This window comes from Globicephala melas, chromosome 20 (assembly GCF_963455315.2).
Source record: "Globicephala melas chromosome 20, mGloMel1.2, whole genome shotgun sequence".
Classification (NCBI taxonomy): Eukaryota; Metazoa; Chordata; class Mammalia; order Artiodactyla; family Delphinidae; genus Globicephala; species Globicephala melas.
In genome coordinates, this window is record NC_083333.1 from 23052937 (window position 1) to 23074886 (window position 21950).

Genomic DNA, 21950 nt, shown 5'->3' on the forward strand with positions numbered 1-21950 from the left:
GAGCCTGCGCGTCCGGAGCCTGTGCTCCGCAGCGGGAGGGGCCCCAACAGTGAGAGGCCCGCGTACCGCAATAAAAAAATAAAATAAAATACAGTAAAGTCTTGTTTCACTGTGTGTGTATGCACATCGGGGTCAAAATTCATTGCCTGTTACATTGAAGATTTTGTCCTTGCCTATGTGTATGTTATTTCTTAATATATTTTTGTACATTATATGTATGTTTTATATTTGATAACTTGATAGGTGGGAATAATACATCTGTTTGTTTGTTTGACCTTGCAAGTGGGTCATCGTTACACCTGAAAGAGGGCCACCAAATTTCTTTGATTGCCCATCAATACATTTTTTTTTTTAACAATTAGAATTTTCCTGTCTGGCAAGTTAGTGAAAGCCTGATTTGTATTGTATCTGCAAATCAACATGAAATCTCCTTGGTGGATGCAACTTAGAAAAAATACAGTAATGTCTTGGAAATGTCTTTCCATGTCAGTAAATAATAGACCATCATTGGGAATGAATGCAGAGTGTTTGTTTGCACGTATCTGCCATATTTTGCTTAATCGATCCTCTAGTAATGGACTTGTAAGTGATTTCTAATCTTTCTCTATTGCATAGTAAAGCATGCAGCGGTAAACATCCTTGTGTAATTCCTAGAATTATGACTGCTGGTTAAAGGTGTGCTGGTTTACACCTGGATACGTATTCCCAAGCCGCCCTGGAGAAATCTTGCTCACTGTTGTTTCATTTTTATGTAGTAAAATCGATCTCTTTACTTTTTTTTTTTTTTTAGATGTTGGGGGTAGGAGTTTATTAATTTATTTATTTACTTTTGCTGCGTTGGGTCTGAGTTTCCGTGCGAGGGCTCTCTCTAGTTGTGGCAAACGGGGGGCCACTCTTCATCGCGGTGCGGGGGCCTCTCACTATCGCGGCCTCTCTTGTTGAGGAGCACAGGCTCCAGACGCGCAGGCTCGGTAGTTGTGGCTCACGGGCCTAGTTGCTCCGCGGCATGTGGGATCCTCCCAGACCAGGGCTCGAACCCGTGTCCCCTGCATTAGCAGGCAGATTCTCTGCCACTGCGCCACCAGGGAAGCCTGATCTCTTTACTGTTTGATTTCTTCTATTCAAACCTTGGTAGACGTTTTCTTTTCAAAGCCTTGGCATATCTTCTTATCATTTTTTTCTATAATTCGAGTTTTTAAACAGATACAACTTTAACCCAACTGAAGCTTGCAGGCTTTTGATTCCCAGTTTTATTAGAAATAAAGTGACTAACTTTTTCTTCAGGGCAGTAGTCAGGTGGTTGAGATAGGGTTTACTTTTGTGTAAATATTTATTATTATTCTCATTTCTACAAGTTGTTCACGACTCTTTCTTGTGAAAAAAATGCAAAAACAAAGCACAAAGCAAGAGATAAATAAACAGCCCAGGGACCTCTTCCACCACCCCTCGACCATCACATCCATTCCTCTCCCCAGAGGTAACCTGGGTTTATTACTTTTGTGTGTATCCTACCATGCGCTTTCTTTTGTATTTACATATATGACATGTGCATATAAAACCATGTAGATCTTGTGTTTTTGTTCTAATATAAATGCGATCACGCATATGTATTCTGCAGATTGCTTTTTCTACCCAGTAATATGACATGGTTCACTGTCTGTATCCAGACTTACCTTACTCCTTTTAACTGGTACATAGTCTCTCATAATACAGAGTTTGGTTTACTTAACCATTTCAACTAATGGACATGTAGGTTTTTGCACTATTAAAAAAGATGGTGCTGTCAGCAACCTTGTATACGTGCTTCTTTTGGGAACCTTTTCTCTAGGAGGATAAGAGAAGCGGAATTTCTAGGTCAAAGGAGAAGTCCATTTGAAGTACAGTTTCATTTCATTTTCAGTGTTTCTCGACCTTTTCTTCCCCCATTATCGCTGCCCCTGAGAAAAAAATTAAACTATTAAATGCAATTAAATACTTCAATTAATTCAAATTAAATGTGTCTCTGATGAGAGAAATTAACTTCTAGGAAATAAGATTCTGTGGGGTAGAGTTGAGCGTTGGAGGGCCGCGCCCTGTTCTCACGGCCAAGGCCTTTTCACCTCTAAGAACCGATTTTCCTCCCAGCGAGAATGCATGATTTAGATAAACACAAGCTGAAAACATTTTTTGTTGGGTGGAAAAGACACATCCCTCGTTTGTGATGACCGCAGGATGTCACATGGAAGTCCTGTCACCGGGAAGCACTTAGCGCTTGTGGCTTGCCTGGAACCCTCAAAAAATGTTACTCAATTGAACTGAATGTTGATGGTAACCATGTCCAAGGATGTTATCACGCTTGTTCTAAGGCAGAGCAGAGAGACACTACTAACTTGTCCTCCTTCCTCATACCTCAATTAGTGTTGTCAAGGATCACTAGACTATTGCTAGGCAATTCACAGAGGAAAAAATGTGGAAAAGAAATAACTGGGCTGGAGGCTGTCACTCATGGGAGTTTGCTCACACATTCCTTTTGGAGTAGCTTTTTTTTTTTTTTTACATGTTTAAGAAGAATGGAATCTGAGGCCCAGGAGACACAGCCTTTGAAATATGCTTTGTGACAAGCAGGATGGCAGGAACACCAAGCCATTGCGTTGGTTCTGTGAAAAAAACTTTGATGACTGACTCTGGAAGAAATTGGGCCCCTCGGACGTTGGAAAACTGCAACATGAAAGCCATGACATTTAGAAATAATTACTTCTAGCTCTGCAGTATGAACGCACCAATCATCCTGATGTGAAAGGAAGGCGTTCTAAACGATCGCAGGAATGAGACACAAAGTCACCAAGTGGGGAGGCTTGGAATAGGGCTGGAGACACAGCTGCGGTCTCAGTGCTGTCGGGGCAAAGAAGGATGCTCACCCCTTCTGTGTTTCAGAAAAGCTGTGGTCTCTTCCTCCCTGCACCGGCCGTGTAAATGTTGGGCAAATCGACTGGTGACTCTGATCCCTGGCTGAGCTGGACGAGCTGGAAGCCAGAAGGTTTTGCTCAAGTCACTTGGGTGGAGAGATTTAACGTCAAAACATTTAGAAGTGCCGCTGGGAGCTAATAAAATGCTCACGTAGGAATGAAGAGACTTCCTCAAGTTCTCAGTCACACTTATATGCATATGTGAATGTTTTTATTTCCATAGTTATGGTTTCCCTTTCACATGGATTAGAAAAAAAATACAACTTAGCACATCAAACTACTGATTTCATAGGTCTTATTTATTGCCTAGGATGTGGCTTTTAAAAAAACCAGATTCATTGTAAATTGATTTATGTAAAAATAATGTATAAGGGTTGTATATGGAAATGGTTGAAAAAAATGAAGACGTTTCTAGAATGACTAGTTTGAGAAACAGTGATGTAAGCCATTCTTTCCTAGAGTTGACTACACTGCCCACCATTTAGCGTGGACCCGACAGAAGCAGTTAAAACCATTTACTGTGTCTTCTGCCGCTGAAAAGGAAGAGCAGGGAAGAAATCTCCAAGATGGTCTCAACTCCTTTGTGAGGTATGGACATACAAAACACCTCCTCTTACAAACACTAAAAGCTGACGTTTCCTGAGAGCTCACTGTGCCAGGTGTCGTCCTAAATGTTTTTAATGTATTTTGTTCCATCTAATCCTTTCGACAATCCTGGAAGCTAAATTCCATTACTATCATCATTGTCCCCATTTTACAGATTAGGAAACTGAGGCCCAGAGAGCGCTTTGCTGAAAGCTGTCGAGCTGATAGTAAAGAGGGCAGGGTTCGATCTCAGGCAGACTCCCTCCAGGCCTGTACGCCTCTGTGTGCTTATTATAGGGTTTCACACAGCTCCCAGGGTCTCCTTTTTTAAAAAAGACTTTATATATTTTTTAGGGAAGTTTAGGTTTAAGACAAAATGGAGAGGAAGGCACAGAGATGTCCCATATACCCCCTGCCCCCTCCCCCCCACAGCCTCCCCGTGATCCACATCCCTCACCAGAGCCGGACGTGTGTTACAATGGATGAACTTACATTAACTCATCGCCTGAAACCCGTCGTGTACCTTTGGGTTCACTCTTGGTGGTGTATATTCTGTGGGTTTGGACAGTTGTATAATGACGTTTACCTATCATGATGATGCCATACAGAGTATTTTCACGGCCCTAAAGGTGCTGTGTGCTCCACTGTTGGGTGGGGCCCAAGAGTGCAGCACAGAGGAGCCGTTTGTAACAAGCTCCCAGGTGATGCTATTCCTGTGGGTCCTTGGACCACACTTTGCATATAAAGACCCAGAATCCTTTGTGACTGCAGGAAGCACCTCTCTTGTCATTTCTGTACCTGTCTTGTCTGTAAAGCAGCAACTGAGTTAAACGTGTGCATGCAATTGGATCCACACTCAGGATATTCGGCCATCAGAGGGGAACCAGATGCAGCACCTGTTTTTCTGTGGATTTCTCCCATCCTTTATGTGTTGGCTAAAAATGTAGCCTGTCTAGCTCCTCTCAAAGAGAAAAGCAAACAGGGGCATCAAGTCCACAGAGCACAAAGGCGGAGGCTGCCCCTTCCAGGGAAACAGGGTTCCTAGTACGTTTGGAGAGGTTCGCTGTTCGTCTTGGGCCTTGGGCTGCACGTTGGTGTTTAACTTTATGTAACATTTTGGCGCTTTCCCTAAGAAGAAGTGTTTCGAAATTGTTTGACGTCCCTGCTCTGGGATGTCTATAAAGAAACAAATTGTCCTTTAATACGAGATGACTTGGCAGTAAAGCATGGCCTGTCCCTTTTGCTGTCCAGAAATATCCCAAACTTGTGGCCTGTGAAGTCTTCCTTTCCATCCTTCCCTGAGATACCCTTTGAGACAGGAGCCTGCCAGGAATGCTCGCCTGCTTTGCATTCAATTGTATAAATTGTCATAGGTGTGAATGTTAGCCCAGAAGCCTGAGTGTACAAGAAAAACAACTCACAATGTATTTTTGCAATTCAATCTAACTTCTATTTCAAACCCTTATTTCACCAGAGTGGAAAACATTTAATCTCGGTTAACTGTTTTTTTTCTTTTTCTGCTCTAGGATTGTATTTAAATTTGGGGGAACCAAATGTCCCACGGGCTTATCTGCTCTTTAATGAGGTTACAAGGGCATTGGATGAGACAACTACCACCCAACTTGGTCTTCCTTCATTGGCCCAAGCATGTCCCCGTAGGGACTTCCTTGTTCCTGTTGCATGGTTCCTACCTGGCTTTACTCTTACTCAGGATGTTTTCCAAGAAATATTTTGTCTAAGCTGAGAGTCCTTTCCAGGGCGCTAACATCCTGGGCTTTTGAAACATCACAGTCTGGAAAGTATTATTTTTTCCCTTTGCTTCCTTCTTTACATCATCCCCTGAACCAATAAGCATGAAATATCTTTGCTGTTAAAAACAGAAGAAGGGCCCAAAAGGAGAGAACAAAAGTTAATAGTATTTGAAATACATTACGTTGCTACAAAATCTAATGCCCCAGGTGAACTGCCGTGTAATTTGTGTAGATCCGGGTGTGTTTTGATTTTTTCCACCCTGTAGGCATTTTGATGATGCTATAATTCTCCTAGAAGCTACTCTTCATGTTTGGCCTTCTTTCTTAAGGTTCACCCGATGTCTGCTAAAAACGTGTGGCGTCTGGAGAGGTGGGAGCTCCGCAGCTGGAGAAGGAAGGAGAATAAGAGAACCCTCCTGGAAACTTTGCTGGGTTACGCTTTGGAAAACGTGGCTTATACTAATGGCCCAACCTATGTGCGTTTGTAGCAAGGTGAGATAAACTAATTAACTCAATTCCAGTCATTGAGATAGTACTGGTGGCACGTTCATTTTACTGTGTGCTGTAACTGGGTGGTAGTTAAGGACATCAGCTTTGGAGTGAGAAAGCGTGTGCTCGATTCCTGGTTCTGACGCTTTTCACATTGTTGGCCTTGGGCAAGCTACTCCACCTCGCCAGTTTTTAAAATGGGGATAAGAGGAGTACAGCACCTGCCCTCCGTATCCGCGGGTTTCATATCCGCAGATTCAACCCATGGAGGATTTCCAATCGCGAAATTACGATCTGCGGTTGGTTGAGTCCTCGGATGCAAAACCCCGCGGATGTGGTCGACTGTACTCGCTTAGGACAGCATTTTATATGAGGGTGTTGAGCATCCGCAAATTTGGGTATCGGCAGGGGCTCCTGGGACCCATCACCCAGGGATGTCAAGAGACGACTGTATGGGATGGGGCTGTTTAAATGTTTGAATGAGTCACTCAGATGCCTGTTAAGAGCTTAGTGCAATGAATGCCTAGCCTTTGGCAAGCACAGAATAAATGTTAATTTATGATAATCATCATACAGATAGGGTTGGTTTTCTGAAAATTTCCCCTTTTTAGTTAGCATCAAGGAGGTCCATTGTTTGGTCCTTGTTTATGAAGATGGAAAAACCCAAGAGGCACAAAGACCTTTATTTAACTGTGCATGAGTCTGAAAGCAGGCAAAGCCTCTGATGTGCACTAGCCATTGCCTTTTTCACCATGGGAATTATGGCTCTAACGTTTTATTTTGAGCATGTTGATTTAGCAAACCTAAGACCCTGGTTTTAATATACAAGATCTGAAGCATGGCCTCTTGTAACATATTCGCAGATGCTTGCGGTGGGAAGACTAGGTTAGGCTGTACCTGTTGACATCATGACTGGTCATGTCCAAGAAGCAAGACACATGCTTTGGAGTTGGCAAAGGAAAGGGTATTTTCACCCTAAACACACGGTTCATTTCAGTAATTGAGGCTGGATATTCACAAGTTGCAAAACTCTAGACAGGTGTTCACAAGCCCGTGAGCAAGGACTGATACAATTCACAGAGCGATAAGCTGAGTCTTATCATCGGAGAGTTCATACATAGGCAGGAGTCTCCGTCTGCTGCCACGAGTGTGATTTCTGGGCTCCTGCGCCAATCTCATGGACTCCTTCTATCCAGGAACCTAAGCTTGGGAATGACAGACATCTGCCAACCTCTGAGTTCCAGCTAATCCTTTTGGGATGTGTCCTTGGAGCCCCGCTGCCCACCTACACACTCTCCTTCATTTCTTTAATATTCCCCCCCTCCTTACCTCCCCCTTTGCTTTTTTCTTTCTAGCCTGCTCTCCACCAAAACAAACATCACAGAAATTAACCAGTATCATCTGGTAAGGCACAAGCTGCATGGCTGTGCGGCACAGTAGTATAATACTTTACCTCTTTCCAGAGAAAGAGTTTGGAATTTTGGTCCTGCCTCCACCCATTTCAAATTAAAAAGGCTGACCACAGCAGTGCCCGTGAGGATGTGGGGAAATGAGAACCGACTTCATGACTGCTGGGAATGTAAAGCTGTAGAAACACTTTAGGAAAAAGTCTTGACAGTTTCTCATAAAGTTTATACACTTACCAGACGATCCAGAAATTTCACTCCTAGGTGTGCACGTAAAAGAAACGAAAACATACATCCACAAAAAGAATTATACAGAAATGTTTATTGCAGTTTTATTTATAATAACAACAACAAAAAAAAAACCCTGGAAGCAGCCCAGACGTTCACCAGATAGTGAATGGATAAAGAAATTGTGATATATCCATTCGGTGGATATAAAGCAATAAAAAGAAACAAAAACTAATTTATACGTGCATCAGCATGGCTGTATCTCAAAAACATTAGGACGTGTGGAAGGAAACAGAGTAAATGGTATCCATGAAATTCTACAGCCGACAAAACCAGTCTAGAGTGACCGTTCAGTGGTTGCCTGGGGCTGAAGGTAGACATGGAGGACTTTCTGCCTTTTTTTTTTTTTTTTTTTTTTTGCGGTACGCGGACCTCTCACTGCCGTGGCCTCTCCCGCTGCGGAGCACAGGCTCCGGACGCGCAGGCTCAGCGGCCATGGCTCACGGGCCCAGCCGCTCCGCGGCACGTGGGATCTTCCCGGACCGGGGCGCGAACCCGTGTCCCCTGCATCGGCAGGCGGACTCTCAACCACTGCGCCACCAGGGAAGCCCGGACTTTTTGGAATGAAGACAAAGTTCCACATCTTAACTGTGGTGGTGGTTACACAGATGTGTGTGTTTTTCAAAACTCACGAACTGTATATATATTTTCCCAGTTTTATTGAGAAATAATGGACACACATCACTGGATAAATTTAAGGCCTGCAGTGTGCTGGTTTGATTTACATATATGGTGAAGTACATGAAATCACCACAGGTTTAGCTAACATCTATCATCTCGTGTAGAGACAATAAAAAGAAAAGAAAGAAAAAAGAAAGCAAATTTTCTCCTTGTGATGAAAGCTCTCAGGATCTGAACAACTTTCCGATGTATCGTGCAGCCGTGGTAGCTGTTGTCATCCCGTTGTGCATTACATCCCTAATGCTTATTTACCTTTTTAGTTTTTTTTTAATTGAAGTAAAGTTTATTTTACAATGATTCGGTTCCCTGCAGAGAACCCCCTGTAAATGTCCATCTTAATTATGCTATATCCTTAAAATTTGTCTGTCCTTAAATTTATGGTTGCAAAGAACAGGCAGCAACAGGGAAAATGCTTATTAAAAAAGAACATGTTACAAAATCGGACCCCTTCATAACAACTTTATTTGAAACAGATGCATAAGAAAAAGGATGGGAAGGATGTACCAAATCCCTTAACACTGGTACTGCTAGGATGGTAGGATTCTGGGTGATCCATGTTTCTGTCCCTCTAATTTTTACCCAAATAAAGAAAATTCAAAGGCAGCAATTCTGTTCAACTGTAGGGCCCACTTCCTTCAGAAATACCTGTGTGTAAAGGCAAGCTGGGAGGGAAGACTGAGTGAGCTGACCTTTGGAAGGACTTAGATTTACCTCTTGCCTTTTAATTTTTAAGAGCACAGTCAAATGATACAAGGGTAGACAGTAGCCACCCTTTCCAGCTTCGGGTCTGGGAGGATTCCCAGATTCCTCTCTCCCTGACCTGCTATGACCTAGAGATTTCAAGGGCTGTGGGTGGGAATGGAATTCTAGTCCTGACCTGGAGAATAGGAAGCAGAGGAACAAGGAATGAATGAGATTCTCTCATTAGATAACTTGTTTCCTAGAGCCAAGAAGGAAATCAACAAGGCGGTGTAGCCGGATAATTCAGGATAATTCAGGCTGCTATCGGCTGGGACACATCCTGTCCGCATCAGCTCAATGGGAAGACCGTGCGCTTGGGAGTTAGATAAACCTGGGGTGAGAACCGTTTGACCTTGGCCAACTCACTTGCCTTCATTAACCCTCAGGTTCCTCACTGAGAAAGGGGGATAGTAACATCTATCAGTAAAATTTAGACTTGTTTTGTTACAGACATTGGAACCTCACCCAAGACAACTTCAGCAATTTATCTTAAGGCTGCTTCTGTATCTATCTCATGTAACTTACGAAAAAAAAAGGAATCAGGAGTAGGAAAGCCACTGGAACTCCGGGAAAAAGAATTTCTTTTTTCTTTTCTACTTTTCCCTTGCCGATTTTTTCATTCTCCCATCCCACCCTCCAGACCAGCTTCTAAACTACTTATGGGGGGAGGGGGAGTTTGGGAGGATATCTGTATAAACTTGGCTGTGGAAGTCATTATTTTAAAATACTTGATTGGGGCCTTTCCATATTGGTGACACAGGTCTTCTTCAAAGTTGTTTCTCGTATTGAGTGGTGTGCTCCGGGTCACATGGCTTCTGCTGCATGTATTAGTGGCCGCAAAAAGCCTGCCTCGGTGCACAGGAAAAGCCACACCGCGTTCTCCGATGCATCCAAGGGAGCTGTGGCCTAGGAAGCGCTTTGTCTGTTTTCTGTGCTGTTTCATCCAGCCACAAGCTGGTCTTGTTGGCTTATAAAATTTCAACAGCTGGAGGAGAGTGGGGCTGTGGATGAGGAAGCCTACTATTGTTACTGTTCTTTAAACTTGCACCATGTGGGGGGGAACTACATGACAAGTACTAATGTTTTGTGAATTTCCCTACCCGCCCCCCTCGCCCTGTGCGTGTGCATGACCAGAGAGAGAGAAGGAGGGAGAGAGGGAGGGAGAGAGACAGAGAGATCAAAGCCAAAAATACATAACAGGTTGTGATTTCAGTCTTACCTCTACTGATAAATTCTCCGAGGTTAGTCAGTGGAGTGCAAAAATCCCACTTTTAATAACTGTAAAGAGAAAGGTTGCCATACCATTTCAGGGTTAAAGTTAACAGCTTTGGTCAACAGAGAGGCTGGCCTTTTGCAAGTTTCTAGAAGAGATACTCTGATTGGACCAGCTTGGGCAGCCACCCCTTTCTAGACTAATCATCTGTGACCAGGGGCTGAGGTCACCGTGTACAGAATGGATTCCAGGGGTTCACGACTTTGCAAAGGGACACAATGACATGTCATAGGGTGCTGGACCTATCCTCTTCCAAGTATCCACCACACAAGCTCAGGAAGTGATGTGAAGATTAGATGTATGTCAAAACCCCAGTTTGAGACTGAAACAAAACAACAAGCTTTTGTTTCTTTTCTTGAAGCAAAACCCTGTTTTCTGAGAGCTCAGGATGAGTTGTCCATTCTGCTTCCTCTTGGCTCTGCTGATACACCAATGCCGGGATGGGGTAAATCATTGGTATTTCTAAGAAACCATTCCCTGAAGAAACCATTTCCTGAAGGAAGCAATTACCCGTCATAAGTATCTTTCAATTTTCATTTTATTGCACAAAATACTCAGTCTTGATAAAACTCCAGATCTACATTGAGCTTGACCTCCTAGGTTATTTCATGAATCCTCACAGGAATCCTTTAGAAGGACAGTTATTATCCTTCTTTTGCAAACATGTTAATTGGAGATCAGGGAGGTGAAATGGCTTGCGTTAGGTGATTTGACTTAAGTCATCCAATTCCTAGTTTCATGCCATCTTCATTAGACAAAGCGGGGTCCTTTTAAGAGTCTCACACTCTCATAAATAGCTGAAGTTGTTTATTTAGTTAGAATTTGGTGTTTGATCAAGGCTTGGAAAGTTGCGCTCATTCCATAATGACCATGAGGCAGGCTGGGCATGGTCTCTGCCCTCGGGTAGCTTACAGCGGCAGGGCTGTAATATTGCTGAACAAATAATTATAGGGCAGTTTAATTATTTTTATCCTGAGTCCTGTGTAGAAAATGTACAGCGTATTTTGAAATGTGCCTCTTAAAAATAGAGAACTTGGTGCCCCTGGTGGTGCAGTGGTTAAGAATCCTCCTGCCAATGCAGGGGACACGGGTTCGAGCCCTGGTCCGGGAAGATCCCACATGCCACGGAGCAACTAAGCCTGTGCGCCACAACTACTGAGCCTGCGCTCTAGAGCCCGCGAGCCACAACTACTGAGCCTGCACTGTAGAGCCCGTGAGCCACAACTACTGAAGCCCGTGCACCTAGAGCCCGTGCTCCGTAACATGAGAAGCCACTGCAATGAGAAGCCCGCGCACCGCAACGAAGAGTAGCCCCCGCTCGCCGCAAGTAGAGAAAGCCCGTGTGCAGCAGCGAAGACCCAATGCAACCAAAAATAAATAAGTAAATTTACAAAAAAAATAGAGAACTTAAAAATCTTCTTACCCCTTGATCAAGAATTCTATTTGCAGGCGTTTCTAATGTTTAGCTTATTTTTTAATTTTATAATTTTTAATTTTTGTACAGTTTTAAAAGGTTACACTCCATTTACAGTTATTACAAAATATTGGTTATAGTTCCCGTGTTGTACACTACATCCTTGAGCCTGTCTTACGCCCAGTGGTCTGTACCTCTCACTCCTCCACCCCTGTACTGCGGCTCCCCCCGGCCCGCATCACCGCCACTGGTACCCACAAGTTTGTTCTCTGTATCTGTGGGTCTGCTTCTTTTTTGTTATATTCACTAGCTTGTTGTGTTTATTAGACTCCACATATAAGTGATATCATTACAGTATTTGTCTTTCTCTATCTGACTTATTTCACTTAGCATAATGCCCTCCAAGTCCATCCATATTGCTGCAAACAGCAAAGTTTTGTCCTTTTTGATGACTGAGTAGTATTCCATTGTGTGTGTGTATGTCTGTATGCCACATCTTTTTGTTTTGAAGTGAACTTTTTTGTTTTCTACATGCACCTTTGTAGTACTGGCACTGGTATTTTCTGAGGATACACTCTTAGAAATGGAATTTCAGATTCCAGGGACATGGACATTAACGAATTAATATTTGTGCGTTTACAGTCGTACCAAGAGTGTACGACAGTGTCTTTGATCTTGCCTTTTTGCTAACAGTGGATGTTATCAATATCATGAAAGTATTTCCTGTAATAATTTTTATCCCCCTAGAGTTTCAATGAGGTTCAGCATTTTTTTCATGTTTGCTCATGATTTGGGTTCCTTTCCTGTTGTCTGTTTTTACCGTTCACCTGGTCTCATTTGTTTGTTGGTCTTCTGTTGTGCTGTTTCCCCATTTCTCGTTGATTTGCAATAACTCTACATTCTGGATATTATTATTTTTTTTTTGCGGTACGCGGGCCTCTCACTGTTGTGGCCTCTCCCATTGCGGAGCACAGGCTCCGGATGCACAGGCTCAGCGGCCATGGCTCACGGGCCCAGCTGCTCCGCGGCATGTGGGATCTTCCTGGACCGGGGCACGAACCCGTGTCCCCTGCATCGGCAGGCGGACTCTCAACCACTGCGCCACCAGGGAAGCCCTGGTTATTATTTCTTTATATTTTATTTGCTGAGCATATTTTCTTTCAGGCCGTTATTGGTTTGTTTGATTTTAACTCTATTTATGGTATCTTTTGTAGTGCAGATTTTCCATTTTTTGTGTTGTCATATCTTTTCAATTAGACCTCAGTTTTATGTCTTGCTTAGGAAGTCTTTCTTAGGCTTAAAATTATAAAAAATTTCTCTATTTTTTCTAATGTTTTTGTAGCTTGTGGTTTATCTCTGGGTAGTTAATCCATCTGGAATTCATTTTTGTGTATGAGGGAGGGATCTAACTCCTTTTGCAAAATGGAATATCTCAACACAACTGTTAAACAGTGTTTCTTTTCCCCTCCACTTGGAAAATGCTACATCCTGTACTATATGCCCACACAGTCATGCTTTTGTTTCTGGGCTGAAAATAATTAATTCTAATATAGAACTGTCACCAAATCAGTATTGCTTATGCAGATGTGCCGTTTCCCCAATATCAAAACAAACTAATTTTCTTGCAAGAAACAGTCCCCTTCCACCTCTGATTTTTCTTTTACCACTCGTACCTTTAGCATGTGTGGCTGGTTTTCTTTCTTTTGTTGGTGTGGTACTTTGTGTTACTCCTGAAACATTTGACCTTGTGAACAGGCTTAATTTCCCCAAGAAATGGTGGCGAGCCTGGTAGCTTTTTCCCCTGCATATTCCCCAGCTCTGAATTTAGCCACTTGCAACAGACTTTGCCTCTGGCTTTTTCTTTCAACCTTGTTCTTGTTTGCTTCCAGGAGAAATCACCATATGCTGGAATCTTAGGAGTGGGGAAGAGTCATAGGTTATCAGGACCACATACAGATTCCCAGGTCTCACCCCTGAAGTTTATTGGTTTGAGGTTTAGCCCTAGAATCTGCACCGTTACAAAGCTAGGCCTTTGCTCTTTCTGCAGGCTAATCTCTCGTTTGTAAATAAGATGACAATTGGGCAACCAGAGCTGTGAGAACAAAACATCTGGTGCAGCAAATGATTCTCTAGGGTCGCTCTTCTAGTTTCCTCACAAGAGATGCTACAAATAAACTCTTGGGTCCTATTATTCCAAAGGCCACTTTGACATTTACTTTAGTGAAACAAGATGGAGGTATCTGCCTAACAAAAGTAACCAGCAAAGCCAAAAAAAGAAAGAAATCCAAAAGCACTAGATTGTAAGCATCTCTGTTGAATGTCTTGCGTCCTTTCAGCATACGTGGGGATTACGCATTATGCCTCCACACTCCTCTCTCTTCTGAAGATGTCACTGAAGAAAGATTCCAGTGCTAACATCAGTCAGTTGCTTGGAAGCTGACCCCGGCTGAACCATTGCTTCTTTTTCCACCGCCTTTTCTGGAAATTATTAAGAGATAAATGACAGAGACCAAAATTTAAGAAAATGCCAGGAGTTTGTTTATTCTGATCTGGTTCCTTAGAGATGCAAGTGCATCAGTTGTGAATATGATGGGTGGAATCATAGTATTTCAACCTGCCATCTCTACATCAAGGCCTAATTGGGTCTTGCTAGGAAAAGACAAACGGGTGCTCTGTTTGTCAAGACAAGAGAAGAGACTTCTTAGAACTTTTACCTCCGATAACTCAAGTCCAGATTCAACAAGTTAGTTCATTTATAAAGGGTTCCATTTCTTTTTTCTTTCTTTTTTTTTTTTGCGGTACGCGGGCCTCTCACTGTTGTGGCCTCTCCCGTTGCGGAGCACAGGCTCCGGACGCGCAGGCTCAGCGGCCATGGCTCACGGGCCCAGCCGCTCCGCAGCATGTGGCATCTTTCCGGACCGGGGCACGAACCCGTGTCCCCTGCATCGGCAGGCGGACTCTCAACCACTGCGCCACCGGGGAAGCCCCAAGGGTTCTATTTCTTAATGTATATGCAAATAAGCACCCTTGTCTCCATACAGATATACGCACAGATGCACACCCCTAAGAGTGTGGCTTTTGTATTCATCGTTGCAAGATAGCCTCTATACCTAAAATTGCATTCTTATTTAGGCAGGAAGAAGGTGGAAGGGCAAAAATCAAGCCAGTTGAGTCTGTCCTTAAGAAAATCTCTCCTAGAATCCTTCACACAGGTCCGCGGACAACTCCAGCAGTAGACATAGCTGAGGACAATAAGCTTACAATAGTCCTGCCTCGAACAAAGGTGAGACTCGTAAGTGAAAAGGGGAGTATGGATCCTGAGAGTTAAGTAGCAGTGTCTGTCTTGGGGTTCCTCCAAAAAATTTCCCAAACCTCTGTGCTTTCCTGCGTCTCACCTGCAGCAGCCCAGTGGTACCACGATCCACTCTCACCTGCGTCCCCTTCTAACCGATCTCCCTGCACAGTGACTGGTTATCTTTTTATTTTTATTTATTTTGTAGTTTTTAGTTTATTTTTTTAAACGGCTTCACATTTCTTTCTTTCTTTTTTTTTTTTTCTTTTGGTCCGTGCCTCGTGGCTTGTGGGATCTTAGTTCCCCGACCAGGGATCGAACCCAGGCCTTCGACAGTGAAAGCTCGGAGTCCTAACCACTGGACCGTCAGGGTATTCCCTTGTAATCTCTTTAAAACGGTGTGAATTTGGATCACTTTGCTGGTTAAAACTTTTTATGACTTCCTATTTGAGTTAGAATAAAATGCACATTTTTCTGGGACCTAAAAGGCCCACGTACTTGGGTATCCTCCGTTTAATTTTGCTCTTTCTTCCTCCTGGCTTATAACAGGCCAGGCACATTGGCCTCCTGGCAGTACTTTAAACCCACTGTGATCTTTCCAGTGTTAGGACCTGGGTAATTGTTTCTCCAGCTCGGCTTCTCTCTTTCCACAAGTTTTTGTCCAAATGTCACTCTCTGGGACCATCCCATCCAGGACACTGCGATGGTCTTTTTGATGTGTCAATTTAGCTAGGCTACAGTCTTTAGTTCTAGAGCCAAACACAAATCTGGGCACTGCTGTGAAAGTATTTTGTGGATGTGATTGAAGTCCATAGTCGGTTGATGTGAACACAGGGAGATTTTCCTAGATAATCTGGGGGAACCTGATTCAACCATTTGAAAGGCCTCAAAAGCAGAGCTGAGGCTTCCATAAAGAAAAAGAGGGCTTCCCTGGTGGTGCAGTGGTTGGGAATCTGCCTGCCAATGCAGCGGACATGGGTTCGAGCCCTGGTCTGGGAGGATCCCACATGCCGCGGAGCGGCTGGGCCCGTGAGCCACAACTACTGAGCGTGCACGTCTGGAGCCTGTGCTCCACAACGGGAGAGCACGCAATAGTGAGAGGCCTGCGGACCACAATGAAGAGTGGCCCCCGCTCCTGGCAACTGGAGAAAGCCCTCGCACAGAACGCAGCCAAAAATAAATTAATTAATTTAAAAAAAAAAAGAAAAGAAAAAGAAATCTCACCTGTGCTTAGCCATTTAAGTCCATGTCCAAAGTGTCAGCCTGCTCTTCCCAACAGGCTGCCCTATGGGTTTTGGACTTGCGTAGCCAGGGCCCACCACTGTGTAAGCCGGTTTCTTGCAATAGATCTCATGATATGTATCTGTACTGGTCCTCTTCTCTGATTGACCCTGAAGGACACATCCCTCTTCCCCCACCTACCAGTTGCTCTTTATCACAAAACCCCATTTATTTCCTCCGAAGCACTGTATTCCATCTAAAATTACCTTGCTTATTTATATATTTACTTGTCTATACATTTATGTCTTTTCCTACTGAAATGGTTGCTCCCAGAAGGCAAAGTCGGTGCCCGCCGTCCTCACCACCGTATCTCCAGTACTTAAACAAGGTTTCATCCGTAGTCTGTGCTCAGTAAACATTTGTTGAAAGAATGGATGAATGGAAATCTGGTAATAAAATTTGGCCCACAATTCCCTTCCAGATTACATAGTTACATTTCCAGGCTACACCCAAAGAAATGATTTGGCAAGACTGCCCCCCCCAAAAAAAGTTAAATAAATTGTGGTGTATGCATTCACTGAAATGCTAACTGTTAACAATGAAAAGGTGGCTCTGTATTTGTGGATAAGGAAACAAGCAAAGGAAGGAGGCTACTGGACAACATACACGGTCATTTTCACAAACGTTTAAAAGAAAAGGGTAATATTAGAAGTATACAGTTTCAAATGGTCGCTTTATAAAATATACCTGTGGCTAACAAAAGTCCTAAAATAGTTTATAGCTTTGGAAATTGGAAAAACTGACGGCTACACATCTGTAAGAACAAATTTGCTTGTAGCTTTGGCTGGTCAGAGAATATATACTCCAAACTTTATATATGTTGCTGCAGGTTAATTTGTCCTAAGATGTGTGAATCGAAGAAACACATTCCTTGCATACAATGGGACCCACCTCCAGCTGGGAAGGTCCAGCTGGGATGGGTGGGAAAGCTGAGGGGGATTGGTGAAAAGGCGAGTGGTCTAGCTTGGTGGGAGCACAGAGGAGAGGAAACTGGGGCTGGAGAAGGATGTTAGGAGTATCCACGGTGGGTCTCCAGCTTCCAGGAGAAGCGCTCATGCCTAGTTTAGTAGGCAACAGGGGGACCACTGGAAGTTCTTGAGCAGGGCAGTGGTACCTGCCTGAGACTGTAGTTGCTCCGTAAAGTTGAATATTACGTGAATGATGGGTCGCAATGACCTGTTGAAAGTTACCTTTACAGAGCAGATATCACTTGAGATTGACCTCGGTCCTGAGAGCCAACAGAAGAAACACCTCTTCTGCCAAAGTAAATTGTGTTGTACTCCCTCCCCCTAACCGCCACCCCCCTTACCTACTTCCACGGAACCAGCAGTGACAGGCACTTGTCCCCATTTCCTGGACTCTCAGAATCCTGGGAAATCAAGGAAACCTGCTCTGAACTACGTCTGGTCCATATAAATGACAACTCATTTTTTTTCCTAATAAGATTTTTTTTTTTTTTTTTTGCTGGCAGAATCACACAGCTATTTTCTAAATCAAAGATCAACTTGTTAGATTATTTTTTACGGGTGGCATGGGGTAATGGCTTCTGTAAAACATCTGTTCTGTAATGAGAAAACAAAGATTTGTTTGCCCCAACTGAGTGCAATTACCTTTGGCTACCAGCGGGAAAGTTGTAGGAGCAGCGTCAAAATTCAAGGAGGATTGTTTGCAGCAGAATTTTTTCTTTTCTATTTTTTTTTCAACAGTAGCTAGGAGACTGTGTTCATCAGCATTTTATACGCTGTCCTAGAATAAAGCAAAACTCCCAGATCTGTGTGGGCTTGTTCATACAAATGACTGGTGAATCAGATTCAGTCAAGTCAAAGGAATTCTGTTTTGAAAAGAAGTGAGGGGAAATCCGAGTTAGGGGCCTTTCCTGCAAGTCCTTACATAGTTTTAATTCGAGGGCATCATTCACCCCCCGTGAGTTTAAGGTCTACTCTGGCAAAAGAATGACTACGCTGGAGGCCCCAGGCTTGCTCTGATTGGTTCTTCACGAGCCAATCAGATGTAGGCTCGCTGTGATTGCGCACATCCTGAGAGGGTGCTTCTCTGCTGTTCGATTGTCAACCGGTCTTCTCAGTGTGTCACTTGCAGCATCCTTGCCCCTGCACTCTCTGCATCCTCTGTGTCATCTTGTTGTCTCCCCCCATCACACCCAGGCCCTGATCTTATTCTCTTAATTCGTTTTTTTGATCTTCCCAGTCACAGCTCCTACCCTGATTTCACCAGTGTCGAAAATTCATCCTCATCCAATTTCTCATTTCCACCTTGCAAGTTCTCCAAAAGTCGACTCCTTCCTGGAGCTTTGTCCAACACACTGAAGACCATGCATTCCTCTCTTGTTACTTTTCCAAAGTCCTTGTGCTTTGCAGACCGCTCTTCCTCTGACCCGGAGGATTGGTCTTCTTCATTGTTCTGTCCTGCACTCTCTCTCACTGTAGCAAGTACTACAGGCTGGTGGCTGAAAACAGCAGACATTGCTGGGAAACAGAGTAATATTAGAATGACTTTTATTGGTGAAAATAGTACCTTGTTAACTAGAACGATGATTGTTAGAATCAGCTTTCATCGGAGAAAAGGAAGTATTCAGGTTTGGGGTGTTGGCTAAAGTGTTTTGGAGACACCTGTACCTTCCAACCCCAGGGTATGAAGATCTTGCAAGCCTGTAGCCGGTACTCTTAGAGTGAGTAGTCTTGTGTCCAGCTTGTGACCCTGGAACATTTCCAGTGGCCTGAATCCAACTGAGAGAATTGAATCCTGCTTCTGGAGTTGTTGTGTCTGTCTTGAGCAAACCTTTCTAATAAAGGAACTGTTCAAAGCTCCCAAGAGACAGAGAGTTGGGACTTCATTTGAGTCTGCAGAACTGATTGCGTGAACTGTTTTGTGTCTGCTTGCCAAGAAACGTTTGTTGAGTAACTGTCCATGTGGTTGGAAGACTGGTCTGAGATTTTCTTTCCTTACGCCCTGGCAGGAAGGTTGTAAGAGAATAGCTAAACCTTCCCCACCCTAAACTTCTTTAGCAGCTGCCATGATCTCCCTAAGCAGCTTACAAGTTATGCACGACCCTTAGGCCAGTTCACAGAATATGTAGACGGAGAGATAATAGACCATTTCGTTCATCAACTTATGAATCGAACAGTTAGACTGCAAATGGACAAGTACAAAAGCCTTTCTCTGGACAATTGAGAGTTGTTGCTCTCAAGGAAACTTCTCTTAAGCCTCGGGAGATGGGTAGCAGAGGGTGGAAGAGGAGAAATTCAATGACTAGCCGATGGCTACATTAAAAGCCATGAGGGCCGGGACCCGGACGCCCACTCCGGGGGAATAACTGTGGCCGAGGCTGGCGAGATGGAGTCCTTGTGGATCCAGTGGCAATGAGGAAAAGACTCTGGTTGGGAAACGCGTGGCCCATGGCAAATATCTTTGTCCACAAAGATTTGTGACTTATTTCCTTCTCTTAAATCAGGACCAGACCGGCCCCAAATGCCAGCAAGTCCATAACAGCAGAGACCTACCAATTAGCAGGACCGTGAAATTAAGGACAGACCCATCTGGTGAGAGGAAACGGCCATTATGGTCCAAACCCTGCCTTGTCTTTGTCTTCTCATCCTGCATTTCCTTTGGTTTGGTTATGAGGTCAGTATCTAGGGGACCAAGAGGTGAGAGATTTTGTTTCTGGGTGAACGTCATCTCGACTAAACAGATGTTTGTGTATTTTAATCTCAGGACAGTGGTAAGGATGGGAGGTGATTAAATGAAGGGAGGATAGACCTTCCACTCACCCGTCCCTGCATTTGGGCTTCACTGTTACTAAACCCATTCCACACTGATGTCACTCCCTTCAAGGCAAACAGCTTTATTTCTTATTCAGTCATCACAGTGGACCGATCTGTTATAATTAATTAATTAATTTTTGGCTGCGTTGGGTTTTCATTGCTGCGTGTGGGCTTTCTCTAGTTGCAGCGAGCAGGGGCTAATCTTTGTCGTGGTGCGCGGGCTTCTCATTGCGGTGGCTTCTCTTGTTGCGGAGCACGGGCTCTAGGCGCGTGGGCTTCAGTAGTTGTGGCATGCAGGCTCAGTAGTTGTGGCTCGCGGGCTCTAGAGCGCAGGCTCAGTCGTTGTGGCGCAGTGGCCTAGTTGCTCCGCGACATGTGGGATCTTCCCGGACCAGGGCTCAAACCCGTGTCCCCTGCATTGGCAGGCAGATTCTTAACCACTGTGCCACCAGGGAAGTGCATTAGTTATCTATTTTATATCTAGCAGTGTGTATATGTTAATACCAACCTCCTCCTAATTTCTTCCTCCCCCTCACCTTTCCCCTTCAGTAACCGTAAGTTTTTGTTTTCCACGTCTGTGAGTCTGTTTTATAAATAAGTTCATTTGTATCATTTTTTTTAGATTCCACAAATAAGAGATATCGTATGGTATTTGTCCTTCTCTTTCTGACTTACCTCACTTAGTATGATAATCTCTAGGTGTATCCATGTTCCTGCAAATGGCATTATTTCATGCCTTTTTATGGCTGAGTAATATTCCATCGTATATATATATACCACATCTTCTCTATCCATTCCTCTGTCGATGGACACTTAGGTTGCCTCCATGACCTGGCTACTGTAAACAGTGCTGCTTGCTGTGAACACTGGTACATCTTCGTATTGATTGCTGTAACCTGGCTGTCAACTCCACACGTAGTTACAGGCAGCAACACTCCTGGAATGGGAGTTTCGATTGAGAAAAAAGAAAAAATTGAAGCTGAAAGGCAGGGCTGGGGTGGGGAGGCTGTTAGATGGAAGTCTGAATGATGTAATAAACAACAACAGAGACCACGACAGCTAAAACATGTTTATCGTGTTGTTTCATCAGACGGCAGCCCACAGCATCCCACTAATCTTCAGGTAGAGGGCTCATAAATGGTGTGAGCTGACGTCTTTGCGCCTCTGTCCTTTCTGCTTGTGAGTAGCCCTCCAGCTCTCCCCTTCTGCACGCTCACCCCGCGTTTCCTGACCTCGTCCCAGCTCCAGGCCTGCCTGATGTTGGTGCTGGATTCCCCTCCCCTGCACCCTTCTGTGCTGCAAGAGCAGTAACCTCTCATTACCCTACTGGAATTATTTACCTGTGTCTCCGACTAGACGGGAAGTTCCATGAAGACTGGGGTCTTGCCCGTCTGTACAAGAGAAGGACTTCAGTCATGAATGAGCAGGGAAGAGAGGAAGAAGAGGGGAAGAATGAAGAAAGGCAGGTCAGATGGCACCAAAGGCAGACGCTGTGATGGTCTCTAAGGGTTGCTGGTGCCGGCTCCTTTCCTTCCCAGAGTCTAATCTCAACAAGTTAGGTCTCTGCTTAATACCCCCTCCTCTACCCCGTTATTTCCCTCTTCTAGTTCAAGTGAGTTTGGGGGAGGGAGGCTGGAAGGCTCAGCTGGGTCTTTGTGTTCTACTTCTCAGAACAACTCAGGATTAGGGGTGCACGGCAGTAAAAAGAAGTTACGTGAAATGGAGTGTAGTGGATGATGAAATATGCCACTGAGATCCCACTTCAGGACCAGAGGCTGTTCCTACAGATGTCCCGAGGGTTGCCTGGCTCGCGTTGAGCCCCCAGCGCCCCCCTCACTGAACAGGGCATCCTTACTCAAAGCACGTCCTCCCGCGCGGTAGCCCCGTCCAGTGACTGGTTGATGCAGAAGTCCAAAGACTCAGCTTTCTAGAAAGAAGGACCATCTCTGCTTCAGGATCCCCCACGGGGTGGGAACTGAGGCTGCAGTTGCAACTGCCTCCAAGCTCGAGCCTCCCTCTCCCCGT

The 21950-nt window shown here is 44.3% G+C and overlaps 1 long non-coding RNA gene across 1 annotated transcript; it reads left to right on the forward strand.

Moving 5' to 3' along the window:
- The first annotated feature begins 3402 nt into the window (after positions 1 to 3402).
- LOC138842480 (uncharacterized) lies at positions 3403 to 11424 on the forward strand. Its single transcript, XR_011377089.1, has 3 exons — positions 3403 to 3533; positions 5611 to 5773; positions 11241 to 11424. It is a non-coding gene; the product is annotated as an uncharacterized lncRNA (long non-coding RNA).
- The last annotated feature ends 10526 nt before the right edge of the window (positions 11425 to 21950 follow it).